We start from the raw sequence: 21,069 nt of genomic DNA on the forward strand, positions 1-21,069 counted from the left end.
TAGGTTACTTTTGTCCCATTTAAAAATGTTTAAATTTATTTTTCAAAACATTAAATTTTTATTTTAAATGTTTAACTAAAGGGTATTTTAATTAATTTTGAACCTGTGAGCATTTATTTTTATTTCAGTGTTTTGTGTTGTGAAATTTTATTTATTAGGTGATTTCTGTTATTCTTATGGGGATTCTGTACGTAAATGGAATTCCTATAAGCATAATAGGAATTCCCCTTTGTCATTGGTGGGGCTGGCCCATGTGATCCCAGGGACGCTTCTGAACCGCCTGCACCCCAGGATGTGTGGGCCTTTACGCAGGCATTTGCCTGCAGGGCCAGGACTGCAAGAGTCCGAAGCTCTGGAGATTCATGGTAAGTACGTCATTTTTTTTGCGGTTTGGAGGCATACGCGGGCGGCAAGCCGCCGATCGCAATTTCTAGGCCATAAGGAAATTTCCTAACCCTTTATTGGCCTTGTTTAAAGAGCATAAGTAACAGTGGAATAAGGATAGGTTAAGCCTATTCTTTCCACTGATATCCTATTTTATGGACTCTATCCAACCCATTTAACGTCCTGAGGAAAGGTTCAGGAACACTTCTCCCTGCCTGCAGCCAATGTTAGATCATGTCAGCCGTGGCTCAGTAGGTAGCACTCTCATCTCTGAGTCAGAATGGTTGTGGGTTCAAGTCCCACTCCATGAGACTTGAGCTCAAAAATCTAGGCTGACACTCCAGGGCAGTATTGAGGGGGTGCTGTCTTTTAGATGACATATTAAACTGAGCCCCTGTCTGCTCTCAGGTGGATGTAAAAGATCCCATGACAATATTTATACCTCAATCAACATCATGAAAAAAACAGATTATCTGGTCATTAACACATTGCTGTTTGTGGGACTTTGCTGTGTGCAAATTGGCTGCCATGTTTCCTACAGTGACTATACTTCAAAAGTATTTAATTGGCTGTTAAGTGCTTTAGGACATCCTGAGATCGTGACAGGCACTATTCAAATGCAAGTCTTTCTTTTTTTTATCTACAGAATATATAGATGAATGGCAAATAGTCCATGAGTATGTTGCACCAGCATAAGTGCTGCTGCCCTTGGCTCCTGACCCCACCAGAATATCCATGATCAGCATGGAGTCAATTTATTTAAATTGGACATATTGGGCATGCGCTGGTGTGGGGTGGGGTGGGGGGGTGGGGGGGCGGCGGGGAGGGTGTGGTAGGGGCGGGGGGAGGAAGGAGAAATTGCTGCTGGCAAGCTGCTTGGGAGACCAGCTGGTACCATCGGCTCCAGAAGTTTTACTGTTGCCATTGGGGCCTACATTATATGAAGCACGATATGCCTGAGCATGTTGACAGTTTTCAGGGATGTCCTGGCCTGGACACCTAGGACACTTCTGCCCCAACAATGACCTAGATGCTGGATTCTTCCTCAAATCTAGATCACTTGGTGGAAATGAGGCAGGACCTGTAGGAATTCTGGCGGTGTTGTCACCATCAACCTGCCTCTTTGTGATGCCACGGGCCATGTTTAGGACAGACGGAACATCCCAGCATCCATTGGAAACTGGCTGAGAAAACTCTGGACCTATCTCTCTAACCTTACATCCTTTATTATACACCTTTGGTTGTTTTCCTTGGCATGATATTTCCATGGTCTTAGCAGCTCATGTTCCACACAGTATTTGATTATCTCTACCAATGCTAATTCTCATAACTTCAGTTCTATTCTGAATGTAAGATCCATCCAGCTCTGTTTGAAGTGCTAACCAAAATAATGTTAGTTGTTTTTGATAACAGTTGAACATATTGGTGAGAGTCATCCACTTTTTTGCTCACTGGCCTGTGACTTTCTTTCCATTAAAGTGAATAGTTTGAAAATCATGGGCTGGTGAGCACAGAAGTGGAAAAATCTGGCTGTTCACTATTGTGCGAGGGGACAAAAATCCTTCTGACTTCAAGTTTGCTTTAGGCTGGTTAATGTTATATCATTATCTATTTCTACAGTTTTGTGCTCACAGACCAAGTCAAATAACATGATTTCATCTGCTCTTTGCATTTTAAAAACTCACATTCTGCCTTCTCTGAACGTTCTTTTGTATAATCAAAACAAATACAGTTCTGTGATTCTTAATACCCTTGGGAGCTTCTTTCAACTCACTTCAAGACATCCTTGTCTCTTTGAATATAGGTGTCCAAAATTGCACATGATGGGCCCCTATTCTAGTCTAGGTTCGGTGGGGTGGGGCTTCTGCCCAACCCCATGCCTGCTTCCCTGACTCTGGCTGACTTCCCAGGGTCAGGCTCATTTTAATAATTTCAGCTGGGTCCCAGCAGGATTCCCACCTGTGCCATAGAAGCTGCCTCAGAGAGGAAGGGAAACAGCTGCTGCAGGCCTTGGGGACGTCAGGGGCCTGCAGCAGCATAGCCTGGCCAGCTGCCTCTGGGCACATGAAGAAAATTACATTTTTTGAAAATCATTTTTTGAAATGGGACCAGAGGGAGTGTAATTATTTGCCCAGCACAACTCCAGAGGAAAAATCTGCCCCAATATTTCAAATGGTGGCTTTACCGGTGCTCGAAATAAATAGATAGAATGCAGCAATATATTAGCAAAAACTATGAGCATTTGTTTTGGTTGTAATGGTAATGATTATTTTCAGAACACAGGTAAGCACTGAACATATAAGGCATTCATTGAAGAAGCACATGCATTTAACAGGAGCAATATTAAAACAGAAGACAAAACATCAAAATCTAAAGCAATAACAGAAGTATTTTAGTTTCTGTCTCCAAGTACAGCCTGAGTGGAATTTGTGTTGTGACAAGATAGTAGTCACCATATTAACTGTTGAATGTCCACCACCTCACTTCATTCAGTAGCCTGACCATTGTGCTTTTATTAATAATGAGGATATTCTTATTTGGATTAAATATAGATTAAAATAATAGAGATACAGATAGATTGTGGGTATGGATACAAATCATAGACTCATAGGGGGGAATTTTCCAGGGGGTCAGCGGGCGCGATTGGTGGTGGGTCAGGTGGGAAAGTGTTTTTTTTTACAGCGGGTGGGGACCATGTCTGTTCAGCTGGGCGGGAGTTGAACGGCCATGGAATCATTTCATTACTTGACAGCTTGAAATGTGCTATAAAAGCTCTCATCTCACAGCTGTTTACTTTCCAAGCTCAGAAGTTGTTGCTTACTGCATTTGGAAGACAGATTGAGCTTTATGCAGGTTGCAAGTGTTTGGAGCAAACTCTCTATCCAGTGTCACCTCATTGGAACAAGCTCTCTCACCATTGACAGATCGCTTCTGTCATCTCAAGTTCACCTGCCATCTATTCACAATATATATTAATGATCTAGACAAGGGAACTAGATGTAATATCTCCAAATTTGCAGATGACACAAAGCTGGGTGGGCGTGTGTGCTGTGAGGAGGATGCCGAGGAACTCCAGGATGATTTGGACAGGTTGGTTGATTGGGCAAAAGCATGGCAGATGCAATATAATGTGGATACATGTGAGGTTATCCACTTTGGTGGCAAAAACAGGAAGGCAGATTATTATCTGGCAATAGATTGGGAGAAGGGGAAGTGCAACGAGACCTGGGTGTCCTTGTGCACCAGTCGCTGAAGGTAAGCATGCATGTGCAGTAGGCGGTTAAGAAGGCAAATGGTATGTTGGCCTTCGTAGTGAGAGGGTTTGAGTACAGGAACAAGGATGTCTTGCTGCAGTTGTACAGGGCCTTGGTGAGAGCACATCTTGAGTATTGTGTGCAGTTTTGGTCACCTTATCTGAGGAAGGATGTTCTTGCCATGAAAGGAGTTCAGCGAAGATTCACCAGGCTGATACCTGGGATGGCAGGAATGACGTATGAGGAGAGATTGGGTCGATTGGGCTTATACCCGCTGGAGTTTAGAAGAATGAGAGGGGATCTCATTGAAACTTATAAAATTCTGACAGGACTGGACAGGCTAGATGCAGGAAGGATGTTCCCGATGGTTGGGGAGTCCAGAACCAGGGGTCACAGTCTAAAGATAAGGGGTATGCCATTTAGGACAGAAATGAGGAGGAATTTCTTCAGCCAGAGAGTGGTGAACCTGTGGAATTCTCTACCACAGAAGGCAGTAGAGGCCAATTCATTAAATATATTCAAGAAGGAGTTGGATATATTTCTTAAGGCTAAAGGGATCAAGGGGTATGGGGAGAACGCAGGGACCGGGTACTGAATTTGGATGATCAGCCATGATCACACTGAATGGCGGAGCAGGCTCGAGGGTCCGAATGGCCTACTCCTGCTCCTATCTTCTATGTTTCTATATTCCATCAGCATGGGTACGGTTTATACTCTCTCACCTTGGTCCTCAGAATCTGACCACGATAAGCCACAACACCAGCATCACCAGACACACCAGCAGCACCAACAACCACACCAACGTTCTCCGCAATCACCTGATGCAGCACAGGACACAGGGCATCAGCACCCGACCATATTGCTGCCCAGGACACCAGGGTTAGCCTCACCATGGCCACATTTACTTCACTTGACGCTGCACACCCTGGCTGCCACAGGTTGGCACCACCCCGCACCAACAACATCCCTACAATGCCCAAGCCATTCCTTTCACACTTATCAGCATTGCGGGGGGTACCGTTATTTATGTCTCACCATTCACTGCAACTCACTAAGCCACTGCCAAAGAAGCAAACAAATTTGTCGAAGAACGCATAGTGTTGAAAATAAAGAATACAATGTTTGACAGCACATTAACAAAAATTTCACATGATCATTGGCTAAAACACACAAGTGCCTACCCTTGTGTGTTATTAGTTGGTATGATTGGACTAGGATGAGGGTGAGTGTGAGGGGTGGCTAGTGAGATGTGATATTATAGATAGAGAGGGATGGGTGGAGGTACAACTTATGTTGGTGTGAGTAAGGATGTGCAGGAGTAGGGTAGGAAAGGCAGAGTGATGGGGATGTGATGAGTGGCACAACAGGAAGAGGTTGAGTATGGATTTGCAGTAACGTTTCATGATCATTGAAAGGTTTTCACGACTGCAGCCTGGTCCTTCTGACAACGACCCTGCTTCTCCTGTACAATGTGTAACCAGGCTGTGTTGGTCTCCTGGGGAGGTCTCTTCCACTCATTGGAAGGGAAGAGGACCTCCCTGTGTGCTGTGGGAGAGCCTGGGTGCAGCCATGCACCCCTGTGCAGTGCTTGTCAGTGTTTGCAGCACCTCAATGCTGTAGAACACTGACAGCACAAATGTCAAACTAAATTTGCGCATGGTCCCTTTAAGGAAACTGGCTGGTGATGCGTCATCAAATGACGTCATCAGACCCGCTTCCTTCAGTTGGCTGGGAAACTCGCTGGGTGGTCTTAACAAGCCCAATCAGGGGAAAATCATGTTTTTTCAACTGCCTTATCAACTTGCCCTGCCACTTTTAAAGATTTGTGAATATGCATCCCCAGGTCCTTCTGCTCTTGAACCCTGTTAAAATAGTACCATTTAGATTATACTGCCTCACCATGTTGTTCCTCCAAAAGTGAATCACTTCATATTTATCCGCATTAAATTGTATCTGCCATGTGTTTGCCCATTTCACCAGTCTATGTCCTCCTGAAGTCTGCTACTATCCTACTCAATATTTATTACATTGCCAAGTTTTGCCTTATCCACAAACTTCAAAATTGTACTCCCTATGCCCAAGTCCAGGTCATTTATATATAACAAGAAAAGAAATGGTCCTAATACGACCCCTCGGGGACCTCTCTCCAGTCAAAAAAGCATCGATTCACCACTACGCTCTGCCAAATATCTCTTAGCCAAATATGTACCCAAGTTACTTCCATCCTTTTAATACCATGTACTTCTATTTTCCTAATAAATCTGTTATGTGGTACTTTATCAAATGTCTTTTGAAAGTCCATATATACAACATTTACTACACTACCATCATCAACCGTCTCTGTTATTTCATCAAAGAACTCAATCAGGTTAATAAAACACAACTTGTCTTCAACAAATCCATGCTGACTTACCCTTATTAACCCATGCTTCTCCAATTGAGAATTAATTTTGTCTTTGACAATGTCTCTAGTAGTTTTCCAACCACTGACTTTAGATGGACTAGTCTGTAGTTACTAAGTTTATCCCTCTCCCCTTTTTTGAACAAGGGTGTAACATTTGCAATCCTCCAGTCCTCTGGCACCATTCCCATATCCAAGGAGGATTGAAAGATTGTGATCAGAGCTTCTGCTATCTCCACCCTAGCTTCCCTCAGCAACCTAGAATGCATCCCAATTGGATCGGTGGCTTGCTAACTGTGAGTGATGCCAACCTATTTAGCACCTCCTTTCTATCTAATTTTATCCTGTGTACTATCTCTACTTCCTCCTTTACTGTGACGTTAACTTCATCCTTCTCTTTTGTGAAGGCAGATGCAATGTATTCATTCAGTACCTCAATCATGCTCTCTGCCTCCATAAGAAGCTTCCTTTACTAGACCCTAATCGGCCCTACCGTTTCTCTAACTATCTTTTTACTTTTAATGGGGGAAAAATTGGGTTGATTTGCAGCTCTCGTTAGTGCCCCCGGGGGGCGTAACGGGGCATAATTACCCTAGCGCCCAGGCGCGATGCCGCTAACGCCTCCCGCAAAATTCAGCGGAAGGTTAGCGGCGGCGGTAGCCGGTAGCACCTAATGGCGCTGCACCGCCGGCGATGACATCATTGCCATGTGCAACGCCCCACTTGAGTCCCAGCTGCAAACTTCCCTTGCGCCCCCTGACTTATCACCGGACGATATGTGTGACAGGAGCGGGGGCAGTTTTGCAGCAATGGCGCTAATAAAAGGGGCAGGTGTCGGGCGGCCATTTTTTTTTGGCTGACTGCCAGCATCAGCCCCCTTCCCCTTTTTTTCTCAGAGTGTTGGCTACGATTGCTCAGCCCAGCACTCCTCTTGAGTGCCGGGTTGTTTTCACGGCACTTCATTCCACGGTGGTCTAGCGGGGCCGCCGGTGCATGCAGCGCTAGGCCCCTCCCCTTTAATCAGGGAAGAAAGCCTGCAATGATGTGGCGCTACGTGCCGACACGTATGGCGCTGTTGCACATAGAGCCACGATCTTCAGTTGTAGCGCCCCAAGAAGGAGGTGGAGTGCTTCCAGTAGCGCTCCACCTCCCGCCTGGGGTGCTACGACTGAATTTCCGGTGGAGGGGCGCTAAACTTAGCGTCCTGGCGATGTTAGTGCTCCAAAAGGGATGCCACCCAATTTTCCCCCCTTTATGTTTATATAAAAGATTTGTGGGTTCTGTAGTGTATGTGCCTTTAAGTCAGAACTACTTTTACAGCTCCTGTATACTGTAGTACCGGCAGTGACCACACTTTGCGCATGCTTCTGTACCCCCAGTCTAGAGATTACCCTCCTCCAGTAAAGACCTGTTATTTGTTAATGTACAGCATCCGTGTGATTATTTATCCATTGAACCACGGATCTAACAGGTTCCCTTTTATATTACTTGCTAATCTTTTCTTAAATCCCCTGTTTGGCCTTCTTGTATCCTTTTTTCAATTTCCCCCTGAACTTTTCCATTTGGTTTTCTATTGTATGCTGACTTTTGTCATAACCCTACTTTTTCTGTTTTATTTTAACCTTTATTTCCATTGTCATCCAGGGAGCTCTAGCTTTGGATGCTCTGTTTTTTCCTTATGGGAATATGCTTGTTTCGTTCCCGAACTATCACCATCTTGAAGACCTGCAATTGCTCATTTACGGTTCTTTTTGGCCAATCTTTGTTTCCATTCCACCTGTGCTAGAACCCTTCTCAAATCACTGAAATTGGCTCTCTTCCAGTTGGGTATTTTCACCATTGATTTTTCTTTGTCCCTTTCCATAACCACTTTAAACCTATTTATATTATGATCATTATTACCCAGATGTTCTCCCACTGAAGCACACTCCATTGCCCTACTTTATTCCCTAGAACTAGATCCAGCACTGCTTCCTTCCTCGTTGGGCTAAAAGAATACTGAGTAAGAGTGTTCTCCTGTACATATTTTAGGAATTCTTCACCCTCCTTATCCTTTACACTGTATCCACCGCCCCCCCCCCGCCAGTCTATATTATGGTAGTTGAAGTCCCATACTGCTCTATTATTTTTACATATCTCTAAAATTTGTTTGCAGGTTTGCTCCTCTATCTCCTTCTCACTATTTGGGGGTCTATAGTAAACACCCAGCAATGTAAAAGCTCCTTTTCTATTCCTTAACTCTAACCAATTAGATTCAGTTTTTGATTCAGTTCTAGTATATCGTTCCTCTATAGAACTGTAACTAATGGCCCAGAAATTCGGGTCTCCACGGGTGAGTACGCACGGGGTACTCACCTGTAGGCCCAATGGAAGTGCCAGTTTCCTGCATGCACTGTGCATGCGCGGGAAACCGGCACTTCCGTTCCCCTGAACGAAGGGATTCAGAGGTCGAACATGTGTGCGCGAGAGGCTGCACGTGCGCATCGAACTTAGGTTTTTTTTGCAGGTTTTCCCAGGAGGGCAAGTCTGCAGAATTTGCACATATAAAAAGCAATCATAAGGCCTGCTTTTTACAAGGTAAGTGGTGAATTAATTAAAATTAAAACATTTTTTCCACAGGTTTATTATTTTTAAATACTTTAAAGCAAGGTAAGTTTATTTTTAGTCCCGTTAGAAAATAAAATTATTTTTTTCAAAAATTTAAATTATTGTTTAAAATAGTTATTTCATGTAATTTATAGTTTATTTAAAAAATGTGATATTTAAAAAAAAATTATTTGAAGATTTAGTGATGTTTTGGGGCCCATAGTATTTATAAGTTTTGACAGCTCTTCCTGTCAATCTTATGAATGAAGCATTCCCTGCTCCGATTGGCTGTCCATGGCCCACATGATCCCAGGGGCCGCATCCAACTAACTGCGCCCCTGGGATACGCAAGCACTGCGCGCCGGCAGCTGGAGCAGGCCCAGGACCACAATTCCATGTGGGTTCACAGCTCAACGGCCGGCGCGCATGGTAAGTGCAGGTCGGGGGCTTGCACTCGTGGGAGGCCCCTGTCCCGAATTTCTGGGCCATTATCCTTGGTCAATACTGCCACCACCCCCCACCCCCCCAACGCCACCAATGCCCCCAGCCTGATACTTTCTATTTTCCTTCCCTACCCCTCCTGAATACATTGCAGCCAGGAATGTTTAGTTCCCTTTCCTGCCCATGTTTAAGTGTTTAAGCCAGGTTTCCATTACAGTCACTGGCCTAGAAATTGTCCTGAGGTGCCCAAGCGGCGCAAAGTTCGCCTGGGCACTGGATTTTGCACCGAGATCGCCGCATTAGTGATCGCTGCAAATTCAGTTGAAGTGCCCCTAGAGGGAGACGGGGCGCGGCTCGAGGCGCTCCGCGTCCCTCTTAGGGCGCTGAAAGTGAATTTCGCAGCACTATGTGCCGCAGCGCCACACGCTGCGGCACGGCACGCTGCGGTACTGCAGGCCTTCCTCCCACTGTTAAGGGGGAGGGGCCTGCAACAGCGCGAGCCACGATCGCGAGTGCCGGCAAAAGAGCCCGGCACCAAGGAGAAGTGCCGGGCTCTCGGGAAACAGCCGGCAATGCCGCGGGCTGGGGGGGATCAGGAGGCCGGGGACGGAGGTGCTGGCAGGCGGCCGCCGAAAAAGCGGCCGCCCCGCACCTCCACCTTAACTTGTGCCTCTACCGGCGCAGCAAGGCCCCGTGAACCGGGCGCAGGTAGCGAACGGCGCTACAGCGGCATTCGCTACCAAATATCGCGATCGGGGCGCGAATGGGGCGCTGCGCACACCGATGACATCATCGGTGGCGGCGCAGCGCAAAAGGTTAATGCCACCATTAGCACCCCTGCTGAATATCGCGGGAGGTGCAGCCAGTGGCGCTACAGCCACTGACTGCCTCTTTAGGCGCTAACCGGTGGCGCTAGTCACCCAAATTTTCCCCCACTATATCATAAGCCCATGTGGCAACTTGTCCCTTTCCGTAACTGTGGAGGCTAATGGAAATGGTGTGACCATCTTTGAAATGAAGGATAAACTGATCCAACTATCAGGGGAATGGTCCATTATTGGATGTACATTTGTGATTCATGAGAAGGAAGAAGGAAGATGACTTGGGCAAAGGTGGAAATGATGAGAGCTCTCGAACAGGAAATGTTGGAAAATGCCTGTGGTGTGATTGGAATTTCTAAAGAATGAAATGAATATATCTGCGGGGGGGCGGGGGGGTGCGGTGAAGAATTGACATTGTAATTGTTGCAACTTATTTGTAACACTCCTCACATTAACACATATGCACTCCAAGACCATTTTAGTCAGCTTTGCTTTTTTCCTCCATCTAATTCCTGCTTTATCCACACTATTCTTGATTCTGTTGATGTTTGTCTCTCCGAGTTTTCAGTGCACTTTGTCTCTCCTCTCTGCTGCTACGTCCTGGTTCCCCTGACAGTATTACCAAATTAACTATCAGTATTAATACCTTTGTGGCATTGATGACTATTATGGCGACATATTAGAGAGTGAACTTTTTCCTGTTCCAATTTTCCTGAAGCAACAAACTAAAAAGAAAATATCACTAAGTATGAACTCACACCCTTATATTCCTGGCATCTAATAAAAAAGTAAATTAGATCATAACTCAGCTCCAGGAACATAGGAACAGGAGTAGGCCATTCAGCTCCTTGAGCCTGTTCCACCATTCTGATCTGTCCACCACCACCTCTCTTGACCTCTCCACTGCCTCTATGCTGTCAAACTGATTATCCAACATCCATTCCTGGATATTTCTAAAATTTCCTCCATTGGGAGGAACTCATCCAACTAAACATTGGGAAGGCTGAAACCATTGTCTTCGGCCCCAGCCACAAACTCTGTTCCCACACCATCAATTCTATCCCCCTCCCTGGTCACTGCCTCAGACTGAACCAGACTGTTCACAACCTCCGCATCCTACTTGATGATGAGCTGATCTTCCGTCCCCATATCCTCTCCATCACAAAGACAGCCTACTTCAACTACCATAACATCGCCCCACCTCAGCCCACCTGTTACTGAAACCCACATCCATGCATTTGTTACCACCAGACATGATAATTCCAGTGCTCTCCTAGCTAACCTCCCATCTTCCATCCTCCATAAACTTGAGCTCATCCAAAATTCTGCTGCTCGTATTCTCACCCACACCAAGTCCTGCTCACTCATCACTCCTGTGCTTGCTGTTCTACATTGGCCAACAATGCCTCAGATTTTAAATTCTCATCCTCATGTTCAAATCCCTCCATGGCCTCACCCTTCCCTATTTCTGTAACCTCCTCCATCCCTACAACCTTCCAAGATCTCTGTGCTCTTTCAATTCTGGCCTCTTGCACATCCCTGATTTTAATCACTCCACCATGGTTGGCCGTGCCTTCAGCTGTCTGGGCCCTATGCTCTGGAATTCACTCCTTAAAGCTCTCTGCCTCTCCACATCACTCTCCTCTTTAAGAAGCCACTTAAAAGCCACCTCTTTGACCAAGCTTTTAGTCACTCCTCCTAATATCTCCTTTGGCTCTGTGTCAATTCTTGTCTGATTACACAGCTGTGAAGTGCTTTGGGACTTTTTCCTACATTAAAGGCGCTATATAAATGCAAGTTGTTGTTGTAAATTAAGACAGGAAACTGGTTTCATAAATCTGTGTTTATAAACATTTTCGGTTCTTAGATCTTAAATTGATCTCAGTCTCCTTCACCATATAAATTATCATTGCATCTAGTCTTGTCAATGTACAGGGTATGTAACCATTTTCCCTAACTATACAGTTGTGGAGAGGGAAAATGTATTTGTGTCCTTTGAGAGTCTCATGGCCTGTTGGGAATGTAAAGTCTGTGGGTTGTGCAGTTAATAAATACACAGACTTCAGAAGTAACAAACAAACAGGCCTTTACTATTCGAAGGTCCGGGCGAATCTGCCCCAGCAATCCTGCCACAACACTTATATACTGGTGTGGTCACTATCGGTATTACAGTATACAGAAGCCAAACAAATAGTGCCACACCGAAAGTAGTCCTCTTAAAGGTGAACGGTTACATTCAATAGTTCCCTTAAAGGTAGACGGGTACATACACTACAATCCTCCCTTTTTAGCTTATTACTTACTAAGTCCATAGTGAACATACATTCTAACATATATACAGGTTTATGTAAGACAGTTCATAGATTCAGTCTTTCCGGGGGTTTCCGGATTCTGTCCGGATAACGCCGCAGTGGTGTCGTCATTTCAGGCGGGCTAGGAGGTGCTTCTGGCAAGGTCGATTCGGCTTGAAAAGCCGTGTCAGGTTCAGCTGACTCCAGTATCACTAGATCGGAAGTAGGTGTTCTGGGTATCTCAGTTTCAACATTACCCGGGTAAGGTCGTGAAGTCGGTTGCCCATTTGTGGCGGACCCTATGATTTGGTCAACATGGCGCCTTATTATATTGTCTCCAATGTCCACGGTGTACATCAATGGCCCCAGCCTTTTCCCAATAGTTCCAGGCTGCCATTTCTCAGTACGGTAGTCCCGGGCCAAAACTCGTTGACCGATCTGGAAAGATCTAGTGACCCTGTCGTTCATGCCCTGGAATTGCCGGTTCTCTACGTCTCTTCTGACGTTTGGTTTTAGTAAATCCAGCCGGCATCTTAGGCGTCTATTACAGAACATCATTGCGGGAGTTTGATTTGTGACCGCATGTGTCGCATTTCGGTATGCCAACAAAAAGCTATCCACCTTATGTTGCAGACTTATATTTTCATTACTCATGGCCTTTACGGCCTTCTTGAAGGTCTGGACAAACCTTTCAGCCAATCCATTGGAGGCAGGATGGTATGGGGCTGACGTGTAATGTTTAACCCCATTGCTCTTTAAGAATTTCTTGAATTCTTCAGACACAAATTGTGGTCCATTATCAGAACAGATCTGTTCCGGCAGGCCATTCCGAGCAAACATAGTCCTTTGGTTTTTTCCGTCGTGGTGGTGGTCATCTTAATTACTTCCGGCCACTTGGAGTGGGCATCCACCGCTATTAGAAACATCGAGTCCATAAATGGACCAGCAAAGTCGATGTGTACTCTTTGCCAAGGCGATGAGGGCCACTCCCATGGATGCAGAGGAGCCTGGGGTGGCGCGTTCTGAACCCTCTGACATCCTAGGCAGTTCTTCGTGATCTCCTCTATGTCTCCATCAATGCCTGGCCACCACACAAACGCTCTTGCTAGATTCTTCATCTTTACTCCCCCCAGATGTCCTTCGTGCAGCTCCTTTAGCACCTTCTTTTGGAGTTTGGGTGGAATCACCACTCTAGATCCACACATCAGGGTTCCTCGACACACTGACAGTTGTTCTTTCCTCTGTGCAAATGCTTGCAGTGTTGGTTCGCTCTGTGCTGGCCATCCCTCCACCGTTACATCGTAGACTCGTGAAAGAGTCGGGTCATTCCTTGTCTCATTCTCAATCATTGAGTTTGTTATCGGTAGACACTCCACTATGGATGAGTGGAACAACTCTACTGGGTCCACTATACTCGCTTCTTCTACCATCGGCAATGGCAAGCGTGACAACCCATCAGCATTTCCATGCTGTTTAGACCTTTTGTACTCAATTTCGTATTGGTGTGCCCCAAGTAACACGGACCACCTTTGTAACCTTTGTGCTGTCATGGTGGAAACGGCCTTATTTGGGTTGAATATGGACACCAACGGCTGGTGGTCTGTCAGCAATGTGAACTTTTTACATTGTAGGTAATGGTTGAATTTCTTCACGCCCCACACAAGACTGAGGGCCTCCCTATCTATTTGGGCGTAATTTCGCTCCGCGGGTGTCAATGATCGGGACGCGAAAGCCACTGGCCTTTCCGAGCCATTTGGTAGCCTGTGTGAGAGTACTGCCCCAATTCCGTACGGGGAAGCATCGCAAGCTAGACGAAGGGGTAATGCTGGGTTGAAATGAGCCAACACTTCTTCAGAGGTAATCAACTCCTTGCTTCTGCGAAAAGCCTTTTTGCATTCTTCACTCCACTTCCATGGTGTTTCTTTCCGCAACAGGTCATTCAGCGGATGCAGTACCGTGGATAAATTTGGCAGAAACTTGTGATAGTAATTAATCAACCCCAAGAATGACCTTAACTGTGATACGTTTCCTGGAGCGGGGGCCTTCACGACCGCTTCTATCTTTTCAGGTGACTTATGCAGTCCCTCTCGGTCAATGACATGACCGCAGTATGAGATCCGTTTTTGGAAGAACTCACACTTCTTGCGATTAACCCGAAGGCCATACTCCTTCAACCTGGTGAGTACCAGTTTCAAATTCGTGAGGTGTTCTTCCTCATCTTTTCCCGTGATTAAAATGTCATCTAAGTAGCACTGCGTGCTTGGAATTCCTTGTAACACCTGTTCCATGGCCCTCTGCCAAATTGCTGGCGCCGAAGCTACCCCAAAGACCAGTCTATTGTAGTGATACAAGCCTCTGTGAGTGTTGATGGTGAGGTACTGGCGTGACTCTTCCTCGACCTCCATCTGTAGATATGCTTGAGCCAGATCTATTTTCGTGAAATGCTTCCCTCTAGCCAACGAAGCAAAGATGTCTTCAATCCGCGGAAGCGGGTATTGTACCGTGTGAAGCACCGGATTCACAGTAATCTTGAAATCTCCGCAGATACGGACCTTCCCCGGTCCCGCTGGCTTATTACTCGGTGAGGACTTCATGACGGGAACAATGGGCGTGGCCCACTCACTCCAGTCCACTTTTGACAGAACCCCTGATCGTTCAAGTTCTTCCAGTTCTGCCTCCACAGCTGGTCGTATTGCGTAAGGTACCGATCTGGCCTTAAAAAACTTTGGGCTTGCATTTTCTGCAATCTTAACCTTTGCTTTAATACCTCGCAGTGTTCCCAGTCCTTGCTGGAATACCTCCTTAGCTTCGTCCAATATTCTGGACAACCGTTCAGGTTTGACATCCTCTTTTCGGAATCCACCGTCATGGTGTTTAGAGACTGCCAGTCCAACTTTATTTTTCGGATCCACTCCCGTCCCAGAAGTGGTGGTCCTCCCTCAGGCAATACATACAGGTCCAACCGGTGATGATCTTTATCCTTGTATCTCACCTTGACTTCTATCATTCCGATGGGGAATACTTTGTGCCCCGTGTATGTCTGTAGTACTAGTTCCGTATCCCGTAGTGGAATATGCTTGAAAAATTTCTTATAGTCATGCTTATTCATGACCGTCAACGCCGATCCGGTGTCCACTTCCATTTTTACTTGGACCTTTGCAATCTGTAGCGTTATCCAGATAGTTTGTCGGTCAGCTTCATTGCTCACGTTGTGAATTCTCAGACTGTCCAGTCCTTTGCATTTGGAGTGTGAGACCGACTTCTGTTCCCTCAGACTCTTCTTAGTCACCTCTTGTACCTTTCCGTACCATTTTTGTGGTGACTTCTTATTGTTGTACATTGCTCCTGACCGGCATACCTTAGCTATGTGCCCGATCTTGCCACATTTCCTGCATTCTTGGTTTTTAACCCAGCATTGATTCTGGTCGTGTGTTGTCTTCCCACAACGGTAGCATTTTGTTGTGCTCGAAGTAATTTGGTCCACCCCTAGTGCCGCCGCCTTTAGCTGCATTTCCGCCGTTCCTTTCGCTGCGGCTTCGTGCGATGCAGCTATGAGGACAGCCCTGTCCAGTGTGAGGTCATTTTCTTCCAGTAGTCGCTTCTGCGTTCCTTCTTTGGACAATCCGCATACGAACTTGTCACGCAGTGCCTCTGTCAGATTCCCTCCAAACTGGCAGTATTTCGCTATCCTACGCAGTTCGACCAAGTATTCCGCATTGCTTTCGTCTTTCCCCTGCGTTCTTGCGTAGAATTTGAATCGTTCAGCCAGCATCAACGGTGTGGGGTTCAAGTGATCCTTCAGCACTGCTACAATATCATCGAAAGTCTGATCTGCCGGTTTAGCTGGTGAGAGAAGATGCTTCAACAACCCAAATGTTTTCGCACCCATCATGTTAAGTAAGGTTAAAGCTTTTTCCTCCTTAGCTATTTTGTTAGCCTTACAATGTATCTCAATACGTTCTACGTACGTGGCCCAGTCTTCTATCTCCGAATTGAACTCGTTGATGTCCGCCCGCTTAGGCATCTTTCTTTCCTTGGGTACAACACAAGTATTTCTTCAAGTATTCTTATTTATTTGTTTATTTCTAAGATGGCGGTTTTCCCACGAAAATGGCGGTTTCCCGCTCTTTCCTTCTCGCCCCGCCCACTTCAATCGTCTTCTCCGCCTAATGGCGGCTTCCCGCGTTTCTTCCCTGGTGGAAGGGGTACGCTTTCCCCACAGCGGACAGGTTCAGCCGCTGGGCTGGCTTCCACACAGCTCCCCTTACTCGGCTCTGTCTTTTCCTCCCGCCCGCACGGCTCTACCGGCGCTGGGTACACCCCGTTAACGGAGGACAGTTCAGCCGCTGGACTGGCTCTCGCGCAGTCTCTCTCTCCGTACCCGGCTCTGTCGCTCTCTCTCCCGCACGTTCGGTTCTACCGGCCCTGGGTACCCCGTTGGTGGAGAACAGTCCAGCCGCTGGACTGGCTCTCGCACAGTCTCTCTCCCCTTGCTCGGCTCTGTCTCTCTCTCCCACCCGCACGGTTCCTGTTCGCCTCCCAGCCCTCTCGCAGACCGGTGTTTCCCTCCCCGGCTGCGGCTGGGTTTCTCTTCCCGCGCCTACTCCCAGTCTCAGCGCTTCGTGGCTGCGGGCGCTGCCCGGCTTTTCCCCGCCGATCGCGGTCCGGCTGTCACCCGACGCCGTTGGACCCGACTTCTGACCGGCTCAGCTCCCCCTTGACCAAGGTCGAGTGCTCTGCCCTTATCCTCCGGATACTTCTACACCTTCCCCTACTCACAGTCTCTTCGGCCGCCTTGTTTCCAGCTGATCAGCTCACTCCGTACCGTGGTAGAAGGGTAGTCAGTGCCTGTTGCAGACGGAAGCTTTTGTTGCTAAAGTCTTCCTCCGTCCTCCTGCTGCAGCCTCGTGTTTTCTTCCAGCAGCACGACGAGGGCGGTTGCCTCTCTTCGACGCTCTTCTTGCTTTGGTAGTCTTGCCGCAGGGTACGATTGGACTCGTCGCCACTGTAAAGTCTGTGGGTTGTGCAGTTAATAAATACACAGACTTCAGAAGTAACAAACAAACAGGTCTTTACTATTCGAAGGTCCGGGCGAATCTGCCCCAGCAATCCTGCCACAACACTTATATACTGGTGTGGTCACTATCGGTATTACAGTATACAGAAGCCAAACAAATAGTGCCACACCGAAAGTAGTCCTCTTAAAGGTGAACGGTTACATTCAATAGTTCCCTTAAAGGTAGACGGGTACATACACTACAGGGAATGCAAATGAATTTCAGGATCTGGCTCCTTGAATGCACAAAGTTTGCATCTTGGAAGCCAATTTCTGAAGAAAATAATATCTCAGTCATCACAACTGCAGGCACCTGTGTTCTGAGAATAGTCTTATAAAGTAGCAAGTGTTTGAATATAGTTCAATCATTTGACACAATCAATCCCTGCCTTTTCCCTATCTTATTCATTTTGCCAATATGTTGCATATATTTTGGTGAATGAGTTTAAGAAAAATAAAAAAGCAGTAAACACCTATTTGAGCAAAAAAACAAAAATATATTTTATTTAGATTTTGCACAAAAAATACAGCATGTCACTTTTCATTCAGATTGTTTGACGAATCCATACATTAGTAATCAAAGATGCAATTTACACAAATTTGGGATCATTTCAGTAAAAATCCATTGCCAACAACATGTACTGCTGAATGTGAGGAGCTACATACTGTCTGATGAACTCTGAGTCATTGATATTTCACATTAAATATGACTGAATACTTTAACAAAAAAAAACCCATACAGCATAAGACAGAAATGGCAGGTTTGATTGAAGGGAAGCAATAATTTCAACACGTCTTAATTGACAGATGGAGGCCTGGGAGGCACCTCTGCACAAAAGTCTGTCAAATCACAAAGTGCTAAAATGAAGGAAGTCTAGAAACCACTACATTTAGTTAAAGGATCTAGAAAAAAAGGTCTTTTAATTCTCTAATTAGAAACATAGTTACCAAGCTACTTGATTTAAAAAACATCTATATAAACCACATAAACAGGTAATATCTAAGGCTATTTTTAATGGATTTGTAACATAAGAATCTCTTAAAACATTATTGCTTTTTTATCTAACCTGTGCATACTGAACAGAAATATAGTTCTGGAATTTTAAATTATGGAATAATATATATATACAATAATTGTGGCTAATTTATTTATTTAGTTGTTAGTCTATTTAACTACATAATGTTGAAATTCCATTTGTGCAGTTACCAGTCAAAGTTAGGCATTTAAGAATGAAATAGCTGTGAGTTTTTAAAACTAAATGCAAAAATACAGTGAGATAGTCAGAGTGACAATAAACTACTTTGTAATTGTGAAAAGAGCTGGATTCTTTTTTAAAAGAATGGATCTCTATGACCTCTATTGAACAGTGGCAATACAGTCTGAGCTAATATTTATTTCATGCAAATGTCAAAATCTGAATGTCATCTTCAAAGACCCTTTTTATAGGAGATAACCCCTGTGTGTAAAAAAAACACAATTTTATGCATGCATGTTTGATGCCAGTCCAATTAATAAAAGCCCTTTTGCTATGCTTGGCCAGAAGCGAATTCCTCTTTTGAAAATGAACAGAGGGAAAATGAGATAAAAGGTGCACATTGTTTCTTTGCAAATTTTACAGTTTTATTTTTAATTTGTGTTTGGATGTGAGGAGCTGGGTACAGATGGTGTGATAGCCCACAGTATGTTCTGAGAACCTGAAATGATAACAAAGATATGCAAATTGGGGTGATTTGGATGGGTGCCAAGATATATGGTTTTACAATAGCTGAGGACAAATTTATAAATTCAGGAAATTATCCACAGGAGCTGCATGAAATATGTTATTGCTGTAATGTAACATGACTATCATATACTCAATAATCTGTATTCTCTGAAAAATATAAAATAAGCAACAAGGTGATATTTTGCATGCTGTGACATAATTTTCCTCTATTTTTCACCTTTATTATGGTCATTTGTCCATTGTCACTATCCAATTGCTCACCTATGTTTACTGTAAATCTTCAAATATAATACACATTTTCCTTCTTAAAAGTATCAGAAGTAGCGGGTTGCATATTATACATGGATAGTAAAACAAAAATAATTTGTAAGAGCTTTAACTCTGACTTTGGTCATGCTGACATCTTCAACATGCTATTGGCTTTGTTGATTGCTGCCCTGCACTGGTTGGAGATGTTTGGACATGTGTCAGCTGTGGCTCAGTGGGTAGCACACTCGCCTCTGAGTCATGTGGGTTCAAGTCCTACTCCAAAACACTTGAACACATAAAGCTAGGCTGACACTCCAGTGCAGTACTGAGGGAGTACTGCACTATTGGAGGTGCTGTCTTTTGGATGAGATGTTAAACCGAGGCCCTGTCTGCTCTCTCAGGTGGATGCAAAAGATCCCACAGCACTATTTCGAAGTAAGAGCAGGGGAGTTATCCCCGGTGTCCTGGCCAGTGTTTATCCCTTAACCAACATAACAAAAACAGATTATCTGGCCATTATCACATTGCTGTTTGTGGGAGCTTGCTGTGCACAAATTGGCTGCTGTGTTTCCCACATTACAACAGTGACTACACTCCAAAAGTACTTCATTGGCTGTAAAGCGCTTTGAAATGTCTGGTGGTCGTGAAAGGCACTATATAAAAGCAAATCTTTCTTTTTTCCATCAAGTCTACTAAAACTCTTATTTGTTTTTTAGCTTCAACCGTAGCTATTTTAACACCATTCATGGAATATGTGTGTCATCTATTTTTAGTTCCTATGTGCCTTACTTTATGCTTCTCTGTATTAAATTTAATTTGCCATTGTTCAATAACACAATAACACAAGTTAGCATGCAGGTACAGCAAGCAATTAGGAAGGCAAATGGCATGTTGGCCTTTATTGCAAGGGGGTTGGAGTATAAGAGTAAGGAAGTCTTATTACAATTGTACAGGGCTTTGGTGAGACTACACCTGGAGTACTGTGCACAGTTTTGGTCTCCTTTTCTGAGAAAGGACATACATGCCATAGAGGCAGTGCAATGAAGGTTCACTAGATTGAACCCTGGGATGAGAGGGTTGTCCTATGAGGAGAGACTGAGTAGATTGGGTCTATACTCTCTGGAGTTTAGAAGAATGAGAGGTGATCTCATTGAAACATATAAGGTTCTGAGAGGGATTGACAGGGTAGATGCTGTGAGGTTGTTTCCCCTGGCTGGAGTGTCTAGAACTAGGCAGCGTAGTCTCAGGATAAAGGGTCAGCCATTTAGGACTGAAAAGAGGAGGAATTTCTTCACTCAGAGTGTTGTGAATCTTTAGAATTATCTACATCAAAGGGCTGTGGATACTGAGTCATTGAGTATATTCAAGGCTGAGATAGATAGATTTTTGGACTCTAGGGGAATCAAGAGATATGGAGATTGGGCGGAAAAGTAAAGTTGAGGTCGAAGATCGGCCATGATCTTATTGAATGGCAGAGCAGGCTCGAAGGGCCGTATGGCCTACTCCTGCTCCAAATTCTTATGTTCTTATGTCCTTATGTTCTCATGTTCTTCCCACTAACATATTTTGTCCATCACATTCTGTAATTTGTGATTCCACTGCCCTCCAAGCTTGGTGCCCATGTTATTTTGGCTGCTGCTGTTATTTACATTAGCACCAACATGAAAGTCGGGAGTTCTGTTTTTAATGGGTTAAACTCTTCATTAATTAGAGGGCAAAGGAATTTCATGTGAAATTGTTAAATATTCGTCTATTTTTTTTTTAATTCATTGATGGGATGTGGGCATCGCTGGCTAGGCCTGCATTTAGTGCCCATCCCTAATTGCCCTTGAGAAGATGGTGGTGAGCCGCCTTCTTGAACC

This window comes from Somniosus microcephalus, chromosome 10 (assembly GCF_052327205.1).
Source record: "Somniosus microcephalus isolate GS21.2 chromosome 10, FLI_Smic_1.0, whole genome shotgun sequence".
Lineage (NCBI taxonomy): Eukaryota > Metazoa > Chordata > Chondrichthyes > Squaliformes > Somniosidae > Somniosus > Somniosus microcephalus.